The following is a 20,849-nucleotide window of genomic DNA, read 5'->3' as shown; positions in this document are numbered from 1 at the left end:
ACAACTAATCGGGTAGGAAGGAGCATCTAACTAGTTAGATGGGCACCCAACCCTGATCTAACCGGTTGGATAACCCCATCTAACCGGTTAGATGATGCCCAAAAGGGAAATGACCGATTAGATCATTTCTCCAACCTATTCAAATGAACCCCAAAGTAACCGAACATGAAAAATAAAGCTCTATGGACATCGTCAAACTTAAAAAATTGCATTGAATCTTCAAAATAACATCATTCATGATGTATGTATTATCAATGATAAAAACCACTCGCAATAAAACGAATCCTTGTAGGATAGGGCTATGTTAAGGGTGTCGAGCCTCAAGGATTGTGGTGGATTGCCAAGTATAAAATTAATCCTAATTTAATTCAAGAGAAAGATGATTAATATTTTCTATTTCTAAATTGCAGTCTAATTGAAAATATACCAAATTAACAAAGGGTGAGATTAAGGTGAGAAGAACTTAGGGATTGACTTCACTACTAGCCTCATAACATGGTCAATTGCTTCAACTATGGAGAAATTCAAACTTATGTATATTTAGGAATCAAGTGGCTACAAGTACACTTTAATTCAATTAAGAAGGCATATATAAATAAATACTAAGCCATAACTCATCTTTGGTTTGTATGAATTGTCTATCTAACTACTCTAATCTAGGGTGCAGTGCAATTCGTCTTCCCTAGGCATGAATTATCAAAATATTCATTCATATATATTCAATTAAGCACCATTGCATGATCACTACTTAAACCGATAAAAGAAGCCCTTAGCCACCAACTCCCACAATAAAAATAGTTTGAGTTTGATTAAAGTAAAATTAATTATAAGACAAGAGATCAATTTCATCAAAAAACAATTATTTTCATTAAAACCCAATTGCTTAATACAACTGAGTCAATTGCTCACAACTATGCAATGAGCCTTGATTCAAGGGGGCTTGGGGCGCAATCAAAGGGGTGTCTTTGTGTATGTGGTCTGAATAATTTGAAGTAACAAGAGTTACCTATAAATAGAGGATTGAACCAATTTGGAAAAGAGGTTAGTGATGCGACCCGAGCGTGTGCACAAAATAATTCACAACACTTTGAGTTTAGAAATTAGTGTCAAGTGGGCATCATACTTTAAATTTATAAACCGCTTAACACCTATACTATATAGTATGAGTGAGAAGGGATTGTCCCAAGAGATTATACGTGTTGGAATTTAACTTCAACTCTAGCGTATCACAAGATTGCAAAGAGAGAGATTGGTTGATTAAACTAGAAAATAATTAAAATGAAAGTGAAATAAAACTAATTAGAGATAGGGATTTAAGAGATATGAAGAGAGGACTTAGGGTGTTGGAATCACCACTAAGCTCGTGTAATTAACCACTTGCTTTTCATTAATGGGGAATACATTGTTGTGAACAAAATGCGAATACCAATTGCAATATTAAGCATGGACCATCTAATTTAAGAATGAATTGTTTACCTAAACTAAGTGTAGCACAACCCATCAATTTTAAGCATGACCCATCTAACTAGTAACAATTGTAGCATACATCAATCTAGAGAATTATGGAATTTGCAATAATAAGTCATGGAATATCTAAGCAAGCATAGATTGTCTACCTACCTACAAGCATGAATTAAATTGTAGAACAACCCATCAAGTATAAGTATAAACCATCAAATTAATTGACAATCCCATTCAATGAAAACCCATGCTTAGCCATCACTAAATCCTTAATTAATCACACATAGACATGCAACCAACAAAGAGAATCTAGTGTAGAGATCAATTCTCCAAATAATCACACATAAGACAACATGTAATTAAAATAGAGAATCATAAGGAAGAATTAAATCAACAATCACAAGGCTAGAGTACTAATCACAACAATAGATATATAAATCCCCAAAAATAGAAATACAAGGGTTTAGATTACACAAGACTTATGACTAATCCAAGCCCTAAGTATAGATCTAGCCAATCATGGAGGAGGTGGATGCGGTCATGGAATCAAGCTCCAAATATGGCACCATCTTCTTCTTCCTTTTCCTCTTCTTCTTCTTTGAAGCTCTAGAGATGGAGAGAGAGAGTGGTCTAGAGATGGATCTTGAGATGTGCCTTCACTTCCCTCTTTTCTTCTAATCCTAATCTCTAACTTTGCCAGAGAGAGAAATATAAATTACAATGTAAAAAATAAAATGATAAAAGCTTCTTTACAAAATGGGTCACTTCCCTTTATATAGAAGGTCCTTTTCTTAGTCACTAAGTCAGGAATATAGCTCCAAAAATATCTAATTCGTACTATGTAGTAGGTGGACTTTTGGGCGCGCACGGGAATAAGACAACTCGCTGCCAACAAAAGTTTGATCGATCAGAGAAAAGTTCGATAAATCCAACTTTGATTTTCGATCGATCCAACTTTGATCGATCTCACTTTCTGCGATCGATCTCATGATCGATCTCACTTGGCAGCTTTTTAAGATCAGCCTCTTTTTGCTCCAAATCAGCCTCCTTTTGCTCTGGATCCTCACCAAGACTTAGTTTGACTCCAAAAAGGCCTTAAGAAACCATTTTTAGCCCATTTTAACATTATTGACCTGAAATAGACAAAAACACAAATAAGTACTAAAACGGGAAAATAAGATAGATAATGGTCCTAGAACATTCAAGCTTAAGGGGTTTAAAAGCGCATTTTTCAGCGCTCATCACACCCCCAAACTTAAATATTGCTAGTCCCTAGCAATGAACTAGAAAGTAAAGGAATGAAATGAATAACTATACAACTATGAACTAGAAAGTAATAAACGGATAACGCCACTTTCGTAGGGAACACGATTGTATTTAGCATATGTAACAAGCCTTTTAAACCCCTAGGTTACCCCTAGTGGACAAGTGAAGTCTCGTGAGGGTTTCCAGAAATGATACCCACAAACATTAAGTTCATCTCACAAAAGAGACACCAATATTGCGAACAAGTATTGGGAGAAAACTACCTCAAGTATGAAATTTTTTAACCATTTCCAAGCAATCTCCCAAAATCTCAACATCAAACAAGCAAGTATGGTCCTCCACGTATCAAGAAAATGATCATGAAAATCAAAACAACTCTAAAATCCTTTTTGAGTGGAACGGCATCAAATATGTTGCTATTTTAGCCAACTAAAGAAATGATCACATCCTTACCCTCAAACTAGCACACAAATTTAGTATCGATCATCAAGACAAATAGTGAACCTTTTATTAAAGGTTTATTGATCTAGGTGTGCTTATTCTTTTCACTCATCTTTTTTTTTTTTTGATTGAAGATCAAAGATGGAAGTATGGTGCAATGTGTTGATCCATTAAGCTTTCTAGTGATTCATGAGATCGAGCGTTAGGTCAATGACTCCCAAACCGGACGGCTTTAGGGTATTAGGCGTTCAAACACCCCTACGGACTTACAAGCTCAAATCAACTAGGCTACAAATCAAAACAACCTCCATCTAATCATTCCCACTTCTCACCATTTGGGAGAAGTTCTCACTTTTTATTACTTTTGCTTTTGCTCTCTTTTTTTTTATTTTTTTATTTTTTTATTTTTATTATTATTATTTTTTAGAAGCAAGTTCAATTATTAACCTAGAGTTTGGGCCCTCCACCTTTTGGCGTGAGAAATTCAGTGCTTGATGAGGCTAGAATCCCAGCTACTCAATGAAAATGGTTTGTTATCCACCTTTATCAAGAATGAAAGCTTTCAATGCACTACTAGCTCAATTGTGATATAACCAATTCAATAATCAACAAAGCATGTACCCCATAAATGAATGCTAGTGTGCGCCCGTGCTAGTGTAGAATCCTAAAATGAATTTCAAAACAATCACAAAATCAAAATGATGTGGACCACAAATACAAGCAAGATATCAATCTTTCAAAAAATTTACTCATAAATGGCATCCACGAGGCATACAAGGAGTATTGGACTCTCAAGTCAAGCAATTTTTAAATTTTAAGCAATATAGTCCTCATTAGATCAAAATCATCGCTAACATCAATCTCAAATCTCAATCATGCATTTAAGTCTCAAACTTAAGTTGAATGCAACAAAGACACCTTACCCCAAACTTAAACCGCATATTGTCCTCAATGTGCAATGAGAACAATGGAAAAGATGGAAAGAGTATACCGTGGTGATGTAGACATGAAGCCCGGTAGCGATCTAATTCGAAAGACGTCTCCCCCAAACTTGGAATCAACAACCTATTTGAATAACCACACTAGCAAACTCATAACAAATATCAAATGGGATAAAAATAATCAAATCGTGCATTCTAAGACAATATAGTACAATATGAAAGAGAGATATGAGATCAAGCCCTAGCTAAAGCATGAAAGTATGCATGACTACACATAAGGGCACAATGGTGAAACAAATTTTTGTATTTTTCATTTTATGAAAGCAAGTATATACAAAATGCAAGAAAATCAAAGATCAAATGCATAAACAAAATATAAAAAGAAAAATAAAGAAGGTAAAATGCAATGGAAGAATTTGTACAATGCAAGAAATGAAAAATAATATGTACAATGCAAGTATATACAAAATTTTCTTACTTTTTATTTTTCATTTTTTCTTTATGACATAACAAGTGTGTACACACACACAAAAATAAAACAAATAAACATGTAAGAAATGAAAATGCAAGAAAATAAAGAATGCAACGAATAATAATTTTTTTTTTTTGGAAAAACAAAATGAAAAATAAAATAAAATAAAAATAGAAAAAGGAAAAAGTCAAAAAGTGAAAGGGGCAAAGCTATGATCAATCTATGCTCGCACGATGGGATAGAGAGTATGAAATTTGTAGTGCTTTGAAATTTTTTCTAAGTATGGAATCTCGATCGGTCCAATAATGAAGTTGGATCGATCGAAGAACTTTAGATCGATCTAGGAATGTTTTCGATCGATCTGACAGAGAGCTAAAATATGCAGGTTGATGTAGGCTTAAAATTTTTCTAAGTGTTGAAACTACAGATTGATCGAACTTGATGTTTGGATCGATCGAAGGTCTTCTGATCGATCTAACTGAGAACTGAGATCTGAAGATTTTCTTGGATCGATGAGACAGAGAGTGATTTGGATGCAGGTTTGATGCAGGTATGAAGTTTGATTGATCGAACTCTCATTTGAGATCGATTGAACTTATGCAAAATGCTCAATTTTTAACATGAAAGTGCAGAAAACCCTATGCTAAGCCCCAATGATGATAACAAAAATAGAGATTGAAAAATGGATAGAAGAATGTTCACAAAAATGAAAAATAAAAATAAATAATAAAAAGAAATGGGAGAGGAATAGAGTTGAAAACTCTACGAATGCTAGTGTTTAACGTCTCTAGCAAGACGTTGGGCCAACTCACTAATCAAACGAATCAAAAACCAGATATGAAATATCTTTATTGATCCTCTTTTCACTTTTCTCATTTAATGTCCCACTTACAACAATAAAATCATCCTCCAAAAGAATGACTTGAAAAGAAATGAAAAGATGACATTATTCCTTTCATCCACGATCTTGAAAACAAAATCAATCATGGTTAGCCTTGTCTCAATTTTGTGCTCTTGAAGTGTATTCAAAGAATCACTTTCTTTGTGAATTGGCAAGTCAATGTCTTTCAAAGACTCATTTGGAATATCAAGGAACTCCTTCTCTTCATCTTTTTTCTCTCCCTTAAAAATTACTATCTCCTCACCCTCCAAGTTAGCTAAGGAGTCTATTAGAGAGTTCACTTCATTTTTGGAGCTTTCAAGGTCAAAACCACAATTTTTATACATTTTGAAAAGACAAGTCTCAAGAGGGTCATTAGAGAGAATAGAAGGAAGGCCCTCTTCAACAAGTTCCTCCTCATCCTCTCCTACCTCTATAGTGGTCAATATCTCCTCACTCTCTAGAGTAGCAATGTCCGAGATAAAATCATAATCAAAATAAGGAAAGTCCTCGTTAATCATGTTATGCTCTATTGGATTAGCTACTAACTCACTTGCCACTTCCTCCTTTATACAAGATAGAGTGCTAGGCATTAGCTCACTTGTTTCATCCTCTTCACTCTCATCATCCTCATCTATATACATTGAAGTTCTTGCCATTTTTTTCATTTGCCTCTTCCTCCTCTTTTTGACGAGAAAGAGTATTTGCAATTTGCTCAACTTGAGCTTCAAGATTGGCTAAAGTTTGAGAATGAGAATTAATAAGTGGAGTTTGTGAAATATGCATATTAAGTAAAGCTAATACTTTTTCTTCAAATTGGGGTGAGTACTTAGAAGGTGGTAGAGTTGGTTCATCATAAAATGGTGGGGGAGGGTAATAGTCATAAGAAGGATTAAATGAGTGATCAAGTCCATAATAAGATGATGCATGAAATGGATTGGACTCAATCTCATAAGGATTAAAATATGATGGAGGAGCATAAGGTGAGGGGAAGTAATTTTCCCCCAAACTTGGATCAAACAACGGTTCCATCCAAAATTCAAAATCCAAATGCAACAAATAATGGCCTCCACACGGGCCGATGCTTGGACAAAAATTTAAGCAATAAAATGAGCCTCAACAAGGGCTATTACAAGCATTCAAAGAAGTGAAACAATTAAAATACAAGAGTTCCAAGAATTGCTCACAACGGTCCTTAAGTAACTTCAAATTTTAATTTAAGCTTTAAGTTCCAATGATTGCTTTAAGATCCAATGATTGCCTTCCTTGTAGTCAAGTACCTAATTGAACAAATAATAATGAGAACAAGAGAAAAAAATATACAATGAAAAAAATAAAAAATAAAAATAGAAGCAATCAAATGAACAATATTGTCTAGTTTAATTCCAACCAAACCGTTAATCCACGGCAACGGCACCAAAATTATGATGCGACCCCGAGCGTGTGCACAAAATAATGCATAACATTTTGAGTTTGGAAATTAGTGTCAAGTGGGCATCATACTTTAAATTTATAAACCGCTTAACACCTATACTATGTAGTATGAGTGAGAAGGGATCGTCCCAAGAGATTATACGTGTTGGAATTTAACTTCAACTCTAGCGTATCGCAAGATTGCAAAGAGAGAGATTGGTTGATTAAACTAGAAAACAATTAATTAAAATAAAAGTGAAATAAAACTAATTAGAGATAGGGATTTAAGAGATATGAAGAGAGGACTTAGGGTGTTGGAATCACCTCTAAGCTCGTGTAATTAACTACTTGCTTTTTGTAATGACCTGGGTTTTTATTCAACCTGGTGGGTCAGTGATAAACCGAAGATTGACCCATTAACGGATCCAGATGCGGAAGCAAGAAATCAGACAACGGTCTCCCAAGGCACAAAACACCTCTAAGACCCTAAGATGACCTTCCATGAGGTCATGGAACTCAATAAGACCTGACGCGGAAGCAAAACAAAGACAAGTCCTTAGAGATGTATGTCATCCCTAAGACACAAGAATGGCCCTTCGAGGAGTTTCGAGGCTCAACGGAAGCAAAACAGAGAAAAGGGTGTCAAAACCCTACCGAAAGAAGGACTAAGGGTAAAAATGGTCATTTTACCCAAGGAGGAAGGAATTTAACTTTCAACAAGTCAAATTAGATTAAAAACATCTAAAACCATCCTTTGGTAACTTCACATGAAGTCCCAAGGCCAAAGGAAGAGAAATCCCAGATGAAACCTATCCCGATTCGAACTAAAACCGACACCCTTTCACTAAAATGAGGATATCTTGAGCTAGGAAATGAATCTAAAACGAAAATTGGTACCATTGGAAAGCTGACTTCGACGCGGTCCGTCTCAAGAACGGACCAATTCGGGGTTAAAACGAAGAAGTTACATCAGTTTGAAGTTCGAAGTCCAAAACTGAAAACTCTGGAAGACTTGACCGGTTCAGCATTCTTGAACCGGTTCAACATTGGCAGTACACCTAAGCTGAACCAAAATGACTTCTTGAACCGGTTCAACTATTCTTGAACCGGTTCAACTTGAACAGAATGCTAAAAATGCAGCAGAAATAGTGTTTTAGCTGAAAAATGACTTTGGAGCACGATTTTCGAGGTCAAGATGACATTTTAAAAAAAAAATGTCGTGAAGAAACTCCCCTTAAAATCACATTTTCTGCTTGACAAAGTCAAGAATGGAATTTATTCCCCAAAGGAAATCCCTAAAATGCCCTTGAAAAAGATTTTTCAAAAAAAAGTGTGAAATGAGTCCATAGGAAGCTCGTTTCACCAAGGAAGGAGTTTTTCATGAAAATGATCATGCACGCAAACGTAAATGATGATTTTGAGGGCACGGAAATGGTGCGCAGCTACCAAAAATGGCCGAGTCAAAATCCGACCCCCCAACGGCCAAAAAGGCAAAAATTGAACTTGAAATGGAAATTTTGAAAACCTAAATTATAAAACGGAGTCAAATGACCGCTTGGCCCTTGGCCACACTTCATACAAGATTAATGAGACCCTACAGAAGAATGAAAACGGAATTCCCACACCCGATGCAACCATGGCAAAACAATACCTTGGCATTTTTCAAAATTTTCATAAAATTTCATGAAGTCGAAAATTACATGGGATACAAATTACATGTCATTGGCCTCCGGTCTCATCTCATACATGTCAAATATAATACAAAGGGTGTACTTATGTACACATTACATATATGGAGTCAAAGAATACAAGTTTTGTCAAAATAAATAAAAATAAACATGATATGCTAACATGTGCATATTAAATATCATCAAAAATACTTCAAAACTCTTAGTCTATCTAAGAGTGTTGTATATCCCACAACAAAGTGTCTTTACCTGCCAAACACCCAGTAACTTCGGGGTGAATAAACAAGACTAACAAGTTTATTCGTAGGGGATGAGCATGCATCGACTCGATTTCTTTGAGATTTTTAGGACTAACATGATATAGTTCAAAAGGGATCATGTCTCCTAACGTCTATGTCAAAGATTAGACTCAGGGATCATCCTAAGCTACCATGGAGCAATATTAACAAGAATCATGATATATATATATATATATATATATATATATATATATATATATATGAAACAAGTCAAGACTAAAACAATCCAAAGAACACGACAAGAATAACGCATGGAATCAAGAACAAGGCATAAACAAGATTGGGATATTCCAATTAACACGACGTGAAGTATTCTTGAAATCAAAGACGAGGCATATGATCTATGCAGTTAAATAAGGATGAGACATTCCATGAAACACAAAAAGAGATTATACATAAAGTCAAGAACATGACATAATATCTATGCAAGAACATGGCATAAAATCTATGCAAGTGCAAGGCATAAAATCTATGCAATAAGACAAGGATGGAAAATTCCATGAAACACGAAAAGAGTTATACATGAAATAAAAAACAAGGCATAATATCTATGCAAGAACATGGCATAAAATCTATGCAAGTAAACAAGATTGGAGCATTTGACATACACGACAAGTTTAAATCTTCAAGGAATAGCAACTTGAAATTTAAAGAGTGAAATCAAACAATGTGGAAACTTGGATATCACTCGGATTAAAACCGTACTCTTGGGATCACTTTAGGGTTACCAACCCAAGGGTACCTTCTCCTAGTCTTGGGATCACTTTAGGGCAATCAACCCAGGGGTACCTTCCCCTGTTCTTGGGATCACTTTAGGGCTTTCAACCTAAGGGTACCTTCCCCCGTTATTGGGATCACTTTAGGGCTTTCAACCCAAGGGTACCTTCCCCTATACTAGAACCAAGTTCTAGCCATGACAATTCTTGATTGATATCCCAAGTCCCAAAATTAACAAGTTGTGCAGGTCAAGATTGTATTAAAATACAAGAAATGCATTAACCACGTTTCATGCACAACCAAGATTTTGGAACACACAAGTCATGCCCTAAATTCACAACTACAATGGCATGTGAAATGTCAAGAAAACACAGTATTCATCTATATAGATTAAATCTAAGATACATAGCATATAGAATCCATTGAAGTAAATATACCACGAGTATAAGATACAGGATTTAATTACTTACAAAATAACAAATGTGAAATCAAACCATTCCAAGACAAATGTACAAGTCTATGAAGTACACTAATGAAACCATGATACAAAGGGTCTAGATGCATGACAAAAAGCTAGAAGCTTCATGAAGTACAAGTTACGACCATGTGAGCTAAGTTCTATACAAGGGAAATAATGAAATATAAACTTCAAAACTTATCCAGTTATGCTCAATGTAATATACGTGAAGGAACTTATCAAGAAAATCATGAATACAAGGTTAGAAACTTAATGTAGCTCATGGAACCATTGAATGGATTTTAGTTAATTCATTTAATTAAAGTCTCTAAATTTTAAAAGTCATCCAAATGACCTCAAATTAAAGTATGTTATACAACATGTCAAGACTATTTTTAAAACCATGATACAGGTATGTTCTAAGCAAGATACTACCTTGAGTATTAAACTTTAATACTAGAAATATAATAATTGAAAAGTTCTAAAACCTAATCAAATATTCTAGATTTAATAAATGTGAAACTACATGGCATGTAAATCATGAATGTCAAGTCGGAATTCCAATGGGGCGAATAGTACACCCGGAATAAATTAATTAATCAAATAATTAATTATTCTCTAGATTTTAAAACATCACTGTTACCTCTCAAATTAATCTATGTTGAAGAGCATGCTAGGGCCTAATTTAATATGTTAACACATAACGATTTCAAGTTAATTAAGGCCATGTGATTTAATATTTTATTTAAGATAAATATTAAATAAAATTTTCGTTACTTGTCCAAATGATCTAGATTTAATATATGTCAATGATCATGTCAAGGGGTAATTTAATATCATGCCACATGTTTAAACAAGGATATGAATAACCGGGAAAATTAAATCTTACACAAAGAAATAATTAATTAAAAATTCTAGATTTGACATTCAAGCCTGTAAACAAGTAGTACAAGCATCCATAACATGTAATATAGTAAGAATATAAACTATAACACCCCCTACCTCAATTTGAGATGAAATCTCAAAGGCCCACCAAAATAAAAGTGCTTCGAATTCGACGATACCGAGAGGTTTTGTCGGGGACAACACCGTGAACAAGAATCCGCAAGAAGTCCCATGAAAATCTCAACTTGACCTCAAACCCGAACTCAAGAAATCATCAGAAATGAGTTCTAATAAGGGCATAAGATGCGTGGCATCAAGACAAGTATTAAATGTTAAGGCCGAAGACTTTTCATCAAAGAAAAGTGAACCAAAAGAGGAGAGAGAAGATGGCAGCCATGGTTGCTAGGAGATCCGGCCAAGAGAGGTGGGGAAGATGATGAAAAATATGAATTTTCTCCTTAAGTCCCTTTTTTATAGAAAAACCCTAAAAGTGCCCCGAAAGGGCCTTGCCGGGTCTGGAAAAGAGGATTTTGAGCAAACGCGCTCAAATGGCAAAACTTCATGAATAAAAAAGATTCAAAATGATAAAATATGAACAACGGAAGAAACGGTGTCAAAAACGGAGTCTCGATCAGAAAGTTATGCCCCAAACAAGTTCGACGGTAACCGGATCCAGAAACTCTGAAACTGGAAAAAAAATGACCAGAACGGAATTCTAAGAGTCCATGACTTGACGAAATGTGAAAATTAATCCCGTATGAGGATCCAGGCTCCAGATGAGATATTTTGCAATAACTTTCGTTAATTGCACAATAGCCCCTACAAAAAGGTTTAACTGCGAAACTGCCCCAGAATGAAAATATCTTCCAAAAGATATTTTCTTAGATACCCTTGAAATAAAATATCTTCAAAAGATATTTATGAAAAACACCCCAAGAAATGAAAAAGATTCTGAAGAATTGTGCATCCATGCCCCTGTGGACATCGGGAGCAACATGAGTACTTTCTTGCAAAAGAAATGTATTTCGAAGAAACCACTGAAGATGAAGGCATGTGAAGTCAAAAACTAACTCCGAGCACGAAAAGTGAGGTTGTGCCAAAAATTAACAAACGGAGATAAGACAGAATTGGGAAAAGGACGAAATAACGCATAGTGTCCGAAAAGTGAAAATGCAGAAATGACTCGGTTCTCAAAGGAAGTTGTCAATCCACGGAAAAGAGTCTCAGAAATCATTTCCAAGCACTCGAGATGACACTAAGCGATAAGAAATAGAGTTCAGAACGGAAAATTAAACGAAAAAAATTCATTCGTAAAATTTCAGGAAAAAGGAAAGGGAGGTAAATGACCGGGTCATTACAACCTACCCTCCTTAAAGGAATTTCGTCCCCAAAATTCAGAACACACTGGAAGAACAGAATAAGAACCGAATAAAAGGTCAAACGAAGGACAACTCATAAAGCACTAAAGAACAAGTACAGAAGTCTCAAGATCAACTGAAGGAACACGAAACTATGAACTGAGACAACACCTCATATGGATCGGCACGTTAACTCAACGTCAACTACCGAGAGAATTCTAAGACAATGAAATGTTGAAACATGATAAAAGAAGAGAGTGATAAGACAGTACGAACAGTGACCAGAACCCGCCCACACTTACTCGTTAGTAAGGTAGCATGACAGTATAAGGCATTAGTTCATAACATGCCCCAACCAGGTTAACTCAGAAAACCTATCGATACGGATGACATCAATGTCGGAATGATTATTACCAAAAGTACCACGGGAACCAAGCATTTGCAAGAGTTAGGGTAGCTAATCCCAAAACTCTAATAACAATGTCATTGGAACCGCTACACTTAAGGTCCTAGATCTAGAATCCACGAAGGAAAAGGAAATGAAACAGTGCCTCCTTGGCCCACGTCTCACTCCACCAGACAAGGAAAAGGAAATAAATTGCAGTCCTCTATGCTCACATGAGCCTTACTCGTATCAACCGTCAGACTAAGGTCTCTAAACACCCAACTAAGAAGACAGACAAATAGGTTCCCGACATGGGTCCTTAGAGAATGAATTTCTCCTATCCAAGGAAGAACTTCGTGAAACAAGAATGCATCCAAGGGATACGACAGATCCTAAGAGACAATGCCAAAACCTGACATAAAGTAAGCAAGTAGCATGCAATATAGCATAACTATCTACTCACACAAGTAGTAAACAAGTTGCCACATAAGCAAATAGGCATGTTATCAAATCAAACATGTTATCAAACAAGACATGTTATCAAACAAAATATGTTTCCAAGAAGCATTTAAACACGTGGAGTATGGCAACACAAACATGATATGCACCCAAAACCCGTCGTCCAAGGTATTCGAACCTGAACGCTCTGATACCACTTGTAACGACCCAGGTTTTTATTCAACCCGGTGGGTCAGTGATGAACCGAAGATTGACCCGTTAACGGATCCAAATGCGGAAGCAAGAAATGAGACAACGGTCTCCCAAGGCACAAAACACCTCTAAGACCCTAAGATGACCTTCCATGAGGTCATGGAACTTAATAAGACCTGACGCGGAAGCAAAATAAAGACAAGTCCTTAGAGATGTACGTCATCCCTAAGACACAAGAATGGCCCTTCGAGGAGTTTCGAGGCTCAACGGAAGCAAAACAGAGATAAGGGTGTCAAAACCCTACCGAAAGAAGGACCAAGGGTAAAAATGGTCATTTTACCCAAGGAGGAAGGAATTTAATTTTCAACAAGTCAAATTAGATTAAAAACATCTAAAACCATCCTTTGGTAACTTCACATGAAGTCCCAAGGCCAAAGGAAGAGAAATCCCAGATGAACCCTATCCCGGTTCGAACTAAAACTGACACCCTATCACTAAAATGAGGATATCTTGAGCTAGGAAAGTAATCTGAAACTAAAAATGGTACCATTGGAAATATGACTTCGACGTGGTCAGTTTAGACTCAAGAATGGACCAATTCGGAGTTAAAACGAAGAAGTTACATCAGTTTGAAGTTCGAAGTCCAAAACTAAAAACTCTGGAAGACTTGAACCGGTTCAGCATTCTTGAACCGGTTCAACATTGGAAGTACACCCAAGCTGAACCAAAATGACACCTTAAACCGGTTCAACTAATCTTGAACCGGTTCAACTTGAACAGAATGCTAAAAATGCAGCAGAAATAGCGTTTTAGCATAAAAATGAGTTTGGAACACGATTTTCGAGGTCAAGATGACATTTTTCAAAAAAATATAGTTAAGAAACTTCCCCTAAAATCACATTTTCTGCTTGATGGAGTCAAGAATGGAATTTATTCCCCAAAGGAAATCCCTAAAATGCCCTTGAACAAGATTTTTCAAAAAAAAGTGTGAAATGAGTCCATAGGAAGCTCGTTTCACCAAGGAAGGAGTTATTCATGAAAACTGTAATGACCCGGTCATTTTTTTCCTTTTCTCTTTTTCTTTAAATTTTGCGGATAATTTTTTTTTTTCATTATTTTTCCTTTTAGGGTTCGATTTCTCGCCTCTTAGTGTCGTCTCGAGTGCTCGGAAATGGTTTCTGAGACTCTTTCCTTTGGATTGACAACTTCCTTTGAGGACCGAGTCATTTCCACATTTTTTTTGTTTTTTGACACTATTCATTTTTCGTCTTTTTCTTATTTCGTCCTGTTCTCGTTTTTCACTTTTACTTGCATAACCTCATTTTTTGTGTTCGGATTTGATTCCGGTTTTGCATACATTCATGAAATTTAAATTCCATGACGTCTACATTTTTACTTTTGTAGAAATGCATATTAAATGCTTACTTTCTTTGTAAAAGCCATGAAAATAAGACTTTTTGCAATTATCCATAACTTGAGGGGTTTTTGGGTAATTAAGTAAAGTAATTATTTTTTCGTCCTAGGACCATTTTGCAAATTAAATTGGAAGATATTTTCAAAAAGGACATTTTTGCAATTTTTGAAAAATGTGACAAGTGTCACATTCCTATGGTGCCACTTGTTGATTTTGTGGTGGAACCACTTGGAGGCTTAATCTCATGACACATGGAGGTTGGAGATTCACCCACTTATTGTCCTAGGATTGGTGCACTTGTTGGCATGGATGGTTGACAAGTGTAGGGTTAATATTTAATCTTGGAAGCTTAGTTGGATTCATGACAAGTGTAGGACTCACCTTTAGTCTTGCATTAGTGTGTGTGTGAGAGGTAGTGCAAGAGCACCTAGTGAGTGGAGAAGCCCACCAATTTAGCTTAGGGTTTACACATTTTAATTCATTCATCACTTTCCTCTCAAGAACCCTAAGGAAGCCACCATTGGAGAAAAGCTTGACTAGTAGCTTTGACTTCATTTTTGGTGCCCTTTCACTCACCTTAGAACTTTGAACTTGGAATACTTTTTGTTCCCCTCTTCCTCCTCTTCAAAACCCTTGAAGGATCTAGCCTAACTCCTAGTTTTGCTTTGGTGTCTAGAGATTCAATTCTCTAGTGAGGTATTGATCTATTATTTTGAAGTATTTTTATGTCATTATTGAGTGTTTTACATGCATGGAAGAGAAGGACTTATATTTTGCCCTTAAACTGTTTTAACTTGAAATTAATCTTGTCAAATTAAATATAGAATATGAAAATCTACTCATTTAGCTTTCATTTAGTTTTGGTTTCATGTAATTTAGATTTAAAATGAATTAGTTATGAAATTTTGAAGTTGTAAGCTAGTTGCTGGAAATTTGAAGCTTTTCCTTTTCGGTCCGGAAATGAATTTTTAGATAGAGCTATGGTGCTTCAATTGCCTTGAACTTTTTACTAGAACTTCCCCCATGGGTTTTACACTACTCAAAATTTTTTCATGATTTTAGAGAATTTCTAAATTTTTTTAAAAATCCGAAACTATCTGCTGTCCATGTTTTTATTGCAGCTGGAAAACATATTTTTAGATGATTTATTTCACTAACCTTTTGACATTGGATCATGGCTTAAATTTTCAGTTTTACACTCTCATAGGTTTACTTCTAAAATAAATTAGGGTTGCCTAATTTGACTGTCAAATGAATTTTTCATGAATTTTCAAAGTTGGAACCTTCAGGCTGAAAATGTGTTTTCTGGGCAGAATTTGTTTCAAAGTTGTGGTTCAAAACTGTTTCAATTGGGAAAATATTTTGTTAAACTAAATTGATATTATCAAATTAAAGTGTTTAAGCTTTCATTGGGCTTTGGATTCATTCAATTTGGGTTAGAATTGATTTTTTTTTGAATTTTACAAGTTGAATGTAGCAAGTTGAAAGATCTGTTTTGCGGACCGAAAATTTGGGGCGATTTCATTTCGGTGGTAATTGGGATTTTCATTCCAATTGAGGTAGGGAATGTTTTAGGATTATTTGTGTATTGTATTGTGTGTTTGCCATGATTATACAACATATATGTTTGCCTTGTATTAAATCTAGAAAGTTAGTAATTTTTATTTCTTTGTATAAGATTTAAAATTTATGATGATGTATAACTTTGATTTGAATTGTAACATGCTAGGAAATTATGCTTAGATATGTTGGTTAACATATATTAAATTTGGATCATTTGATTAAGAATTATAACTTTTATTTAATATTTATCTTTAGTGAAAGTTTAATTCACATGGTTGTATCAAGCATTAAATCAAGTTGTAATGTGGTATTATAATAGGCATTGGCATGTTCTCTAACATAGATTAAATTGAGGGCATTTGGAATTGTTTAAAAATCTAGATGAAATTAATTAATTAGCTTGATTAATTTTGTTTTAAGTGTTTTAATCACTTAACTTGTCATTTAATGTTATATATATGATGACCATGACATGTCTTTCAAAATATATTAAATTGAGGTTATTTGGATTAACTTGGAATTTAGAGAATTTAACTATTTATGTTTAATTAAATTCTACTTTATTACTCCATGGATTTAATTGCATTTTGGAAGTTGTTTCTATATTTAAATCATGGATTTAAATTTGATGTATGTTCACTTGATTACTTTTGAGTATTGGATAACATAGTTGTTACTTTTATATTCATGAGAATATGTTTTTCCTTATTGAATATATTGTTGCTATGTGTAAGGAATTGTACACTTTGTATTTGACATCTTACATGCCATAGTAGTTGTGAATTTTGAGCATGTATTGTATAAGTTTCCAAAATTTGGATTGTGCTTGGTAAATAGTTGATATCTTGTATATACATGTTGATATATATACATTGTTGCACAATTTGTTGATTTTGGAAACTTGGGGATGTCGTTGTTTGGCTACGGCTAGGACTTGGTTCTAGTACGGGGGATTGTCCCTCTATATAGTCTAGTGCGCACATAGGGAGGTTAACCATGGGCTAGTAACCCTAAAGTAACTATGTTGTCGGTCTGATTTGGCGTGACGCCCGAGTATCCACTTTGTTTGATTTCGTATTTCATTTTAAGTTGATAACTAGATGATATTGTAACTTGTTGTCCTTATTTGATTTCCTATTTTGAGCTTAAGATGTAGCTTTGTGAAAGCATGCTTCATGCGTTGTATTGGAAGTTCCATTGTTGGTTAAATTGCATCGATATCATAATTTGTGTTTTTATGTTCAAATGTAGTTTAGGAATGACCTTATAGATTCCTTTTGAACATAGACGTTAGGTGGCATGGCCCACCCTTGTTGTTTTCGTATTTTGGATTTCAAGTTGAAGACTTTGAGAATCTATATCTTGTTGCCTTGTATAACATGTTTCCATGTTGTTTGAATTGCATGAACAATATGATTATGATATAAATGATCTAGGTAGCTTAGGATGCTCCCTGGGTCTCATCTTGACATAGACGTTAGGTGGCATGAGCCCCTTTAATATGTTTCACTATAAGGTGATAAAATTGTAAAATGCTAGGTCGATGCATGCTCATCTCCTACGAGTAGCTTTATGTTACTCACCCCTACGATACTGGGGCATATTTCAGGTACAGGACTCAGGATTTGAAGATTCCATTGCTCCTTGGATGGCTTACAGTTTCTATGTTTTTATTTTATGCAAGTGTTAGCATAAGATGCCTCTTTGTAGCCCTATTTGTTTAAACTTGTATTCGTTGATTCGTATATGTAAAGTGTATGTAAGTGCACTCTTTTCAATGTATTTAACATGTATGAGATGAGGCCGGAGGCCAATGACATGTATCTCGTTTTCTATGCACTTTTGTTTTCAAAGTTTATTATGAAAATATTGGAAAATGTTGAGTCATTGCTTCATAACTTTCGCGTCGGGTGTTGGAATTTCATATCTTTTTTGCTCGAACTCAGAATCAGACGATTCTTGAGTCTAATTTTGTTCATTTTTCGTTGTCCTTCCAATGGTGTGCACGGTGGCACCCTTTTCAGTGAGAAATGACCATTTTGCCCTTAGTTCATCTCTTTTTGGGTTAGGCATTCTTGCTTCATTTGCTTGGCTCATTTGAGTTCCATGGCTTCATGGAGAGTCATTTTGGGGCCTTAGGGATGACGTACATCTCTTGAGGCCATTTGGCTTCTTTCGCTTCCGCATTTCGTGTTCGTTATCGGGTCAACTTCCGGTTCATCACTAATGCACCTGGTTGAGAAATCTGGGTCGTTAGAAAAACGATCATGCATGCAAACGTAAATGATGATTTTGAGCGTGCAGGAATGGTATGCAGCTCCCAAAAATGGCCGAGTCAAAATCCGACCCCCCAACGGCCAAGAATACGAAAATTGAACTTGAAACGGAAATTTTGAAAACTAAAATTATAAAACGGAGTCAAATGACTGCTTGGCCCTTGGCCACACTTTATACAAGATTAATGAGACCCTACGGAAGAATGAAAATGGAATTCCCACACCCGATGCAACCATGGCAAAATAATAACTTGGCATTTTTCAATATTTTCATAAAATTTCATGAAGTCGAAAATTACATGGGATACAAATTACATGTCATTGGCCTCCGGCCTCATCTCATACATGTCAAATACATACAAAGGGTGTACTTATGTACACAGTACATATATGGAGTCAAAGAATACAAGTTTTGTCAAAATAAACAAAAATAAACATGATATGCTAACATGTGCATATTCAATATAATAAAAAATACTTCAAAACTCTTAATCTGTCTAAGAGTGTTGTATATCCCACAACAAAGTTTCTTTACCTGCAAAACACCCAGTAACTTCGGGGTGAATAAACAAGACTAACAAGTTTATTCGTAGGGGATGAGCATGCATCGACTCAATTTCTTTGAGATTTTTAGGACTAACATGATATAATTCAAAAGGGATCATGTCTCCTAACGTCTATGTCAAATATTAGACTCAGGGGTTATCCTAAGCTACCATGGAGTAATATCAACAAGAATCATGATATATATACATATATGAAACAAGTCAAGAATGGAACAATCCAAAGAACACAACAAGAATAACGCATGGAATCATGAATAAGGTATATTGTCTATGCAAGTAAACAGGATTGGGATATTCCAATTAACACGACGTGATGTATACTTGAAATCAAAGACGAGGCATATGATCTATGCGGTTAAATAAGGATGGGACATTCCATGAAACACGAAAAGAGATTATACATAAAGTCAAGAACATGACATAATATCTATGCAAGAACATAGCATAAAATCTATGCAAGTGCAAGGCATAAAATCTATGCAATAAGACAAGGATGGAACATTCCATGAAACACGAAAAGAGTTATACATGAAATAAAAAACAAGGCATAATTTCTATACAAGAACATGGCATAAAATTTATGCAAGTAAACAAGATTGGAGCATTTGACATACACGATAAGTTTAAATCTTCAAGGAATAGTAACTTGAAATTTAAAGAGTGAAATCAAATAATGTGGAAACTTGGATATCGCCCGGATTTAAACCATACTCTTTGGATCACTTTAGGGTTACCAACCCAAGGGTACCTTCTCCTAGTCTTGGGATCACTTTAGGGCAATCAATCCAGGGGTACCTTCCCCTGTTCTTGGGATCACTTTAGGGCTTTCAACCCAAGGGTACCTTCCTCCGTTATTGGGATCACTTTAGGGCTTTCAACCCAAGGGTACCCTCCCCTGTACTAGAACCAAGTTCTAGCTATGACAATTCTTGATTGATATCCCAAGTCCCAAAATTAACAAGTTGTGCAAGTCAAGATTGTATTAAAATACAAGAAATGCATTAACCACGTTTCATGCACAACCAAGATTTTGGAACACACAAGTCATGCCCTAAGTTCAAAACTATAATGGCATGTAAAATGTCAAGAAAACACAGTATTCATCTATATAGATTAAATCCAAGATACATAGCACATAGAATCCATTGAAGTAAATATACCATGAGTATAAGATACATGATTTAATTACTTACCAAATAACACATGTGAAATCAAACCATTCCAAGACAAATGTACAAGTCTATGAAGTACACTAATGAAACCATGATATAAAGAGTCTAGATACATGACAAAAAGCTTGAAGCTTCATGAAGTACAAGTTACGACCATGTGAGCTAAGTTCCATACAAGGGAAATAATGAAATATAAACTTCAAAACTTATCCGGTAATGCTCAATGTAATACACGTGAAGGAACTTATCAAGGAAATCATGAATACAAGGTTAGAAACTTAATCTAGCTCATGGAACCATTGAATGGATTTTAGTTAATTCATTTAATTAAAGTCTCTAGATTTTAGAAGTCATCAAATGACCTCAAATTAAAGTATGTTATACAACATGTCAAGACTCATTTTAAAGCCATGATGCAGGTAAGTTCTAAGCAAGATACTACCTTGAGTATTAAACTTTAATACTAGAAATATAATAATTGAAAAGTTCTAAAACCTAATCAAATATTCTAGATTTAATATATGTAAAACTACATGGTATGTAA

General features: G+C 35.1%; 1 long non-coding RNA gene across 1 annotated transcript; it reads left to right on the top strand.

Annotated features, from left to right (window-relative positions):
• Positions 1-15,154: 15,154 nt before the first annotated feature.
• Positions 15,155-18,130, top strand: LOC132268245 (uncharacterized). Its single transcript, XR_009469263.1, has 3 exons — positions 15,155-15,424; positions 16,196-16,287; positions 17,901-18,130. It is a non-coding gene; the product is annotated as an uncharacterized LOC132268245 (long non-coding RNA).
• Positions 18,131-20,849: the final 2,719 nt, after the last annotated feature.

This window comes from Cornus florida, unplaced genomic scaffold (genome assembly GCF_030987335.1).
Source record: "Cornus florida cultivar Cherokee Brave unplaced genomic scaffold, ASM3098733v1 CherokeeBrave_3.0.0_Hap2_Chr08, whole genome shotgun sequence".
Classification (NCBI taxonomy): domain Eukaryota; kingdom Viridiplantae; phylum Streptophyta; class Magnoliopsida; order Cornales; family Cornaceae; genus Cornus; species Cornus florida.
This window is presented reverse-complemented; position numbering and strand designations above follow the sequence as displayed.